The sequence below is a fragment of the Zeugodacus cucurbitae genome, unplaced genomic scaffold, assembly GCF_028554725.1.
Source record: "Zeugodacus cucurbitae isolate PBARC_wt_2022May unplaced genomic scaffold, idZeuCucr1.2 ctg00000165.1, whole genome shotgun sequence".
NCBI classification, from domain to species: Eukaryota; Metazoa; Arthropoda; class Insecta; order Diptera; family Tephritidae; genus Zeugodacus; species Zeugodacus cucurbitae.
The window spans coordinates 1-7,500 of NW_026530856.1; the positions used below are offsets into that span (position 1 = coordinate 1).

Here is a 7,500-nt window from a genome sequence, read left to right on the forward strand (position 1 = left end):
TTACTTCATTATAACAACAATATTATTTTCTTGGTTTTTTACATTTAAGGCAATCCTAGAATAAAATAATATTTTATGCTAGACGTTCCTCTAAATGTATATATTATTTGAAATAATAATATTGAAATTTTATTGTTTTTGGGAATACTAAGATTCTTATTTATTATAAAATTTCGTTCAAATATGAGGTGTTCAAGAATATATTTTCTATATTTCTTTTTATGCTATTAATATTATGGATTGAAAAATACAATCCAGTAATATACCATGTGCTTAAATTCTTTTAATTGACTAAAAGAATAAGCAACTAATTTAGCATAGTCTTACAACCCTCAACCATATGTAGTCCAAGCAGCACTTTAAAATTAATTAAAGTACATAACAGCATGGACTGCAATATGCGTTCAAAATGTCGATGTTCATGTGTCCTGCAGTTCACACGATGACGCACAGTTAGCTGCGTTCTTCATCGACCCATGAGCCGAGTGATCCACCGCTTAGAGTGATAATTTTTTGTTTATTTTAATTTAACGTCAAGAGTTTTTAATTTATTGAAAGAATAACATTTCGTTTTCGTATATAATATATAAATTATTTTAAAACATCTTTCAATAAATTGTAATTTTCAACCCAAACATTTACAAGTTGCGCATGTCTTAGTCCAACAAAAACAGTAATTCCTTTTTTATTACATTTTATTTAATTTCTATATATTTTTAAGGAATTACACGTTAATGAGAACAAATTAACTTATCATTTATATTATTTTTATAAATAATAAGTACAACTATATATGTTTAAAGGTTTGTTGCGTTCAAATACAATGTATGCGATATAATTTTCATTATACTACAATACAAGGAGTAAAAAAAAAAAGAAAAAAAAGAAAAACATTCAAATAAATGAATGAAAAGAAAAAAAAGAAAATAATTTTTCTTTTTTATTCTTTTTTGTTTGTTTGTTTGTTTGTTTGTTTGTTTGTTTTTTTATAATATTTACGGATAGGAACACAATAATGATCCTTCCGCAGGTTCACCTACGGAAACCTTGTTACGACTTTTACTTCCTCTAAATAATCAAGTTCGGTCAACTTTTGCGAAACAACCGTGAAACACAAGGCGTCACAGTGATCACGTCCGGAGACCTCACTAAATAATTCAATCGGTAGTAGCGACGGGCGGTGTGTACAAAGGGCAGGGACGTAATCAATGCGAGTTAATGACTCACACTTACTGGGAATTCCAAGTTCATGTGAACAGTTTCAGTTCACAATCCCAAGCATGAAAGTGGTTCAGCGGTTTACCCGGACCTCTCGGTCTAGGAAATACACGTTGATACTTTCATTGTAGCGCGCGTGCAGCCCAGGACATCTAAGGGCATCACAGACCTGTTATTGCTCAATCTCGTTACTGCTAGACGCAATTTGTCCATTTAAGAAGCTAGTGTCCTTATAATGGGACAAACCAACAGGTACGGCTCCACTTATATAAACACATTCAAACACTTGCACATTCAAGATGAACTCATGAATGAAGGCTATATAAGCTTCAACACCATAATCCTGAAAGCATCTATTTAATATATTTGAGTCTCGTTCGTTATCGGAATTAACCAGACAAATCACTCCACGAACTAAGAACGGCCATGCACCACCACCCATAGATTCGAGAAAGAGCTATCAATCTGTCTTACACGCTTATGTTCGGACCTGGTAAGTTTTCCGTGTTGAGTCAAATTAAGCCGCAGGCTCCACTCCTGGTGGTGCCCTTCCGTCAATTCCTTTAAGTTTCAGCTTTGCAACCATACTTCCCCCGGAGCCCAAAAGCTTTGGTTTCCCGGGAAGCGACTGAGAGAGCCATAGTAGTAGCTACACCCAATTGCTAGCTGGCATCGTTTATGGTTAGAACTAGGGCGGTATCTGATCGCCTTCGAACCTCTAACTTTCGTTCTTGATTAATGAAAACATCTTTGGCAAATGCTTTCGCTTAAGTTAGTCTTACGACGGTCCAAGAATTTCACCTCTCGCGTCGTAATACTAATGCCCCCAAACTGCTTCTATTAATCATTACCTCTTGATCTAAAAACCAATGAAAGTAGAACAGAGGTCTTATTTCATTATTCCATGCACAAAATATTCAGGCATTTGGAGCCTGCTTTAAGCACTCTAATTTGTTCAAAGTAATTGTACCGGCCCACAACAACACTCGATGAAGAGCACTGAAGCAGGTTTAAATAGGAGGAATATATAAAAAATACATTGTATTAATTACATATAAGAACTCCACCGGTAATACGCTTGCATACATAAGGTAATGTACATACCACAATTATAGCTGTACTACCCGTATGAAGCACAAATTCAACTACGAACGTTTTAACCGCAACAACTTTAATATACGCTATTGGAGCTGGAATTACCGCGGCTGCTGGCACCAGACTTGCCCTCCAATAGGTCCTTGTTAAAGGATTTAAAGTGTACTCATTCCAATTACAGGGCCTCGGATATGAGTCCTGTATTGTTATTTTTCGTCACTACCTCCCCGAACTGGGAGTGGGTAATTTACGCGCCTGCTGCCTTCCTTAGATGTGGTAGCCGTTTCTCAGGCTCCCTCTCCGGAATCGAACCCTGATTCCCCGTTACCCGTTGCAACCATGGTAGTCCTAGATACTACCATCAAAAGTTGATAGGGCAGACATTTGAAAGATCTGTCGTCGGTACGAGACCATACGATCTGCAAGTTATCTAGAGTTCAACCAATATAACGATCTTACGATCGCTTGGTTTTAGCCTAATAAAAGCACACGTTCCAAAAGGTCCGTGTTTATTTTGCATGTATTAGCTCTAGAATTACCACAGTTATCCAAGTAACTGTTAACGATCTATGGAACCATAACTGATATAATGAGCCTTTTGCGGTTTCACTTTTAATTTGTTTGTACTTAGACATGCATGGCTTAATCTTTGAGACAAGCATATAACTACTGGCAGGATCAACCAGAATAATATTTTTTATTCATTTATATAATATTTTTTATACTATATAAATTTTTATAATGATATTTTCAATATTTGAAAATTAAGTACACGACATATACACAATGCAAAGGAGAACGAAATCGCGACAATAAATAATTATGAAATTTCTTCTACTATGGTCGGATTAAATAATTTACTTCATGTCATTTAAATTTCATATTATTGTATTATTTATTGCGGTCTTATTCGGACTTTGAGACTGTGTATCTTATCGTGAGAAAGAATTTTCGTTCTCTATACATATATAATATAATTATTAATGTAAGGACGATGTTTCTTCTTGTATTTGTTAAACTTTCAAATAATATCATTTTTTATACATTTTACTTTATTTCAATGCATATAGTGTATATATCTTTTTTTAAGAGTATATACGTTTTTCTTTTGATTTGAAATTAATAATTTCAATTCAATTATTTTTCATTTTATTTCATATATGATATGAAAGTATTCGAGCGTAATAATATAAATATTTAACTTTATTGAATTTTATTCTTTACCCACATATATTTTATGTGAATAGAAGAACAAACCCCAAAAAAGTTAAATTAAAAAAAAAACGACTACATTATGTTAGGTATAGAAGAATAATCTCAATTAATAACATTTCATTATTAACAAAATTATTTCTATTTAAACCAACTGTAGCAAACCAGGAATAAATTTTTTTGCTCTCATTTATATATTACACTTAAATACTTTATAAATATATGAAAATAATTTTCATATAAGTACTAAGTATGCAATTTCATACAAGTATTAAAATTTTCATACAAGTACTAATGTTGAAGTTTCATACAACATATATGTTTTCTGCCACGTACACCTCACCAACCGGAAATCGTATGGAGAAAATCTTTTTAACCATATAAAAGTTTTAAATTCATATATATACAAGTAATTTATATCATTTTCTATGAGCATTATGCTTATAAGAAATATTACAACATCAAAAATAGCTTAACATTTATTTTTTTTTTTAAATTTTTTGTACTTATATGAAAATTATTTAGTTGTATGAATTCATACACTTAGTACTTATATGAAAATTAGTATCTATATGAAAATTAATTAGTATTTATATGAAATTTATTAAGTATCTATATGAAAATTATTTAGTATTTATATGAAAATTATTTACTTGTATGAATTCATAAACTTAGTATCTATATGAAAATTATTTAGTATTTATATGAAAATTTTTTACTTGTATGAATTCATAAACTTAGTATCTATATGAAAATTATTTAGTATTTATATGAAAATTTTTAACTTGTATGAATTCATTAACTTAGTATCTATATGAAAATTATTTAGTATTTATATGAAAATTTTTAACTTGTATGAATTCATTAACTTAGTATCTATATGAAAATTATTTAGTATTTATATGAAAATTATTTACTTGTATGAATTCATAAACTTAGTATCTATATGAAAATTATTTAGTATTTATATGAAAATTTTTAACTTGTATGAATTCATTAACTTAGTATCTATATGAAAATTATTTAGTATTTATATGAAAATTTTTAACTTGTATGAATTCATTAACTTAGTATCTATATGAAAATTATTTAGTATTTATATGAAAATTTTTAACTTGTATGAATTCATTAACTTAGTATCTATATGAAAATTATTTAGTATTTATATGAAAATTATTTACTTGTATGAATTCATAAACTTAGTATCTATATGAAAATTATTTAGTATTTATATGAAAATTTTTACTTGTATGAATTCATAAACTTAGTATCTATATGAAAATTATTTAGTATTTATATGAAAATTTTTAACTTGTATGAATTCATAAACTTAGTATCTATATGAAAATTATTTAGTATTTATATGAAAATTTTTTACTTGTATGAATTCATAAACTTAGTATCTATATGAAAATTATTTAGTATTTATATGAACATTTTTTACTTGTATGAATTCATAAACTTAGTATCTATATGAAAATTATTTAGTATTTATATGAAAATTTTTAACTTGTATGAATTCATTAACTTAGTATCTATATGAAAATTATTTAGTATTTATATGAAAATTTTTTACTTGTATGAATTCATAAACTTAGTATCTATATGAAAATTATTTAGTATTTATATGAAAATTTTTAACTTGTATGAATTCATTAACTTAGTATCTATATGAAAATTAATTAGTATTTATATGAAATTTATTAAGTATCTATATGAAAATTATTTAGTATTTATATGAAAATTATTTACTTGTATGAATTCATAAACTTAGTATCTATATGAAAATTATTTAGTATTTATATGAAAATTTTTTACTTGTATGAATTCATAAACTTAGTATCTATATGAAAATTATTTAGTATTTATATGAAAATTTTTAACTTGTATGAATTCATTAACTTAGTATCTATATGAAAATTATTTAGTATTTATATGAAAATTTTTAACTTGTATGAATTCATTAACTTAGTATCTATATGAAAATTATTTAGTATTTATATGAAAATTATTTACTTGTATGAATTCATAAACTTAGTATCTATATGAAAATTATTTAGTATTTATATGAAATTTTTTTACTTGTATGAACGTGGTTTCGGCGTTTTGGCTCTTTATATGGGGTTTCGGCTCTTCGCAAATAGGGACAGTAGGAATCTCCTGAATTCCTTTTTGCGCGTCACTAATAAGATGACGATGCATTTGGCTACGTAAATAAAATCATTTTTATGCCCGCCGTTTAACCAAACTTAGTTTTTTTTATATGCAAATATACGTGGTTTCGGCGTTTTGGCTCTTTATATGTGGTTTCGGCTCTTCGCAAATAGGGACAGTAGGAATCTCCTGAATTCCTTTTTGCGCGTCACTAATAAGATGACGATGCATTTGGCTACGTAAATAAAATCATTTTTATGCCCGCCGTTTAACCAAATTTAGTTTTTTTTATATGCAAATATACGTTTTTTCGGCCTTTTGGCTCTTTATATGTGGTTTCGGCTCTTCGCAAATAGGGACAGTAGGAATCTCCTGAATTCCTTTTTGCGCGTCACTAATAAGATGACGATGCATTTGGCTACGTAAATAAAATCATTTTTATGCCCGCCGTTTAACCAAACTTAGTTTTTTTTATATGCAAATATACGTGGTTTCGGCGTTTTGGCTCTTTATATGTGGTTTCGGCTCTTCGCAAATAGGGACAGTAGGAATCTCCTGAATTCCTTTTTGCGCGTCACTAATAAGATGACGATGCATTTGGCTACGTAAATAAAATCATTTTTATGCCCGCCGTTTAACCAAACTTAGTTTTTATATTATACAATATACCATTATATTAATTTTTGTATATTTCAATTGCTTTTCAGTATATTGTAAAAGTCGTTTGATAACTTTGCGTTCAAAGCTGTATCTTTATGTTAAGGTTCTCTCTAACAACTATTCAATATACCATTATATATTCATTTTTGTATATTTCAATTGTTTTTCAGTATATTGTAATAGTCGTTTGATAACAATCTATATAACACTACCTTATGTTCTCAATGAATATTGAGAAATAAAGTACTTTGCGTTCAAAAATCTGTATCTTTATGTTATAAGATTCTCTCTAACAACTATACAATATATTAATTTTTGTATATTTCACAATTGTTTTTCAGTATATTGTAATAGTCGTTTGATAACAATCTATATAACACTACCTTATGTTCTCAATGAATATTGAGAAATAAAGTACTTTGCGTTCAAAAATCTGTATCTTTATGTTATAAGATTCTCTCTAACAACTATACAATATATTAATTTTTGTATATTTCACAATTGTTTTTCAGTATATTGTAATAGTCGTTTGATAACAATCTATATAACACTACCTTATGTTCTCAATGAATATTGAGAAATAAAGTACTTTGCGTTCAAAAATCTGTATCTTTATGTTATAAGATTCTCTCTAACAACTATACAATATATTAATTTTTGTATATTTCACAATTGTTTTTCAGTATATTGTAATAGTCGTTTGATAACAATCTATATAACACTACCTTATGTTCTCAATGAATATGAGAAATAAAGTACTTTGCGTTCAAAAATCTGTATCTTTATGTTATAAGATTCTCTCTAACAACTATACAATATATTAATTTTTGTATATTTCACAATTGTTTTTCAGTATATTGTAATAGTCGTTTGATAACAATCTATATAACACTACCTTATGTTCTCAATGAATATTGAGAAATAAAGTACTTTGCGTTCAAAAATCTGTATCTTTATGTTATAAGATTCTCTCTAACAACTATACAATATATTAATTTTTGTATATTTCACAATTGTTTTTCAGTATATTGTAATAGTCGTTTGATAACAATCTATATAACACTACCTTATGTTCTCAATGAATATTGAGAAATAAAGTACTTTGCGTTCAAAAATCTGTATCTTTATGTTATAAGATTCTCTCTAACAACTATACAATAT

General features: G+C 28.0%; 2 non-coding genes across 2 annotated transcripts; both read right to left on the minus strand.

Moving 5' to 3' along the window:
- Positions 1 to 326: 326 nt before the first annotated feature.
- LOC128923986 (5.8S ribosomal RNA) lies at positions 327 to 505 on the minus strand. Its single transcript, XR_008472697.1, has one exon. It is a non-coding gene; the product is annotated as a 5.8S ribosomal RNA (ribosomal RNA).
- A 508-nt stretch (positions 506 to 1,013) lies between these two features.
- Positions 1,014 to 3,002, minus strand: LOC128923987 (small subunit ribosomal RNA). Its single transcript, XR_008472698.1, has one exon. It is a non-coding gene; the product is annotated as a small subunit ribosomal RNA (ribosomal RNA).
- Between the last annotated feature and the right edge of the window lie 4,498 nt (positions 3,003 to 7,500).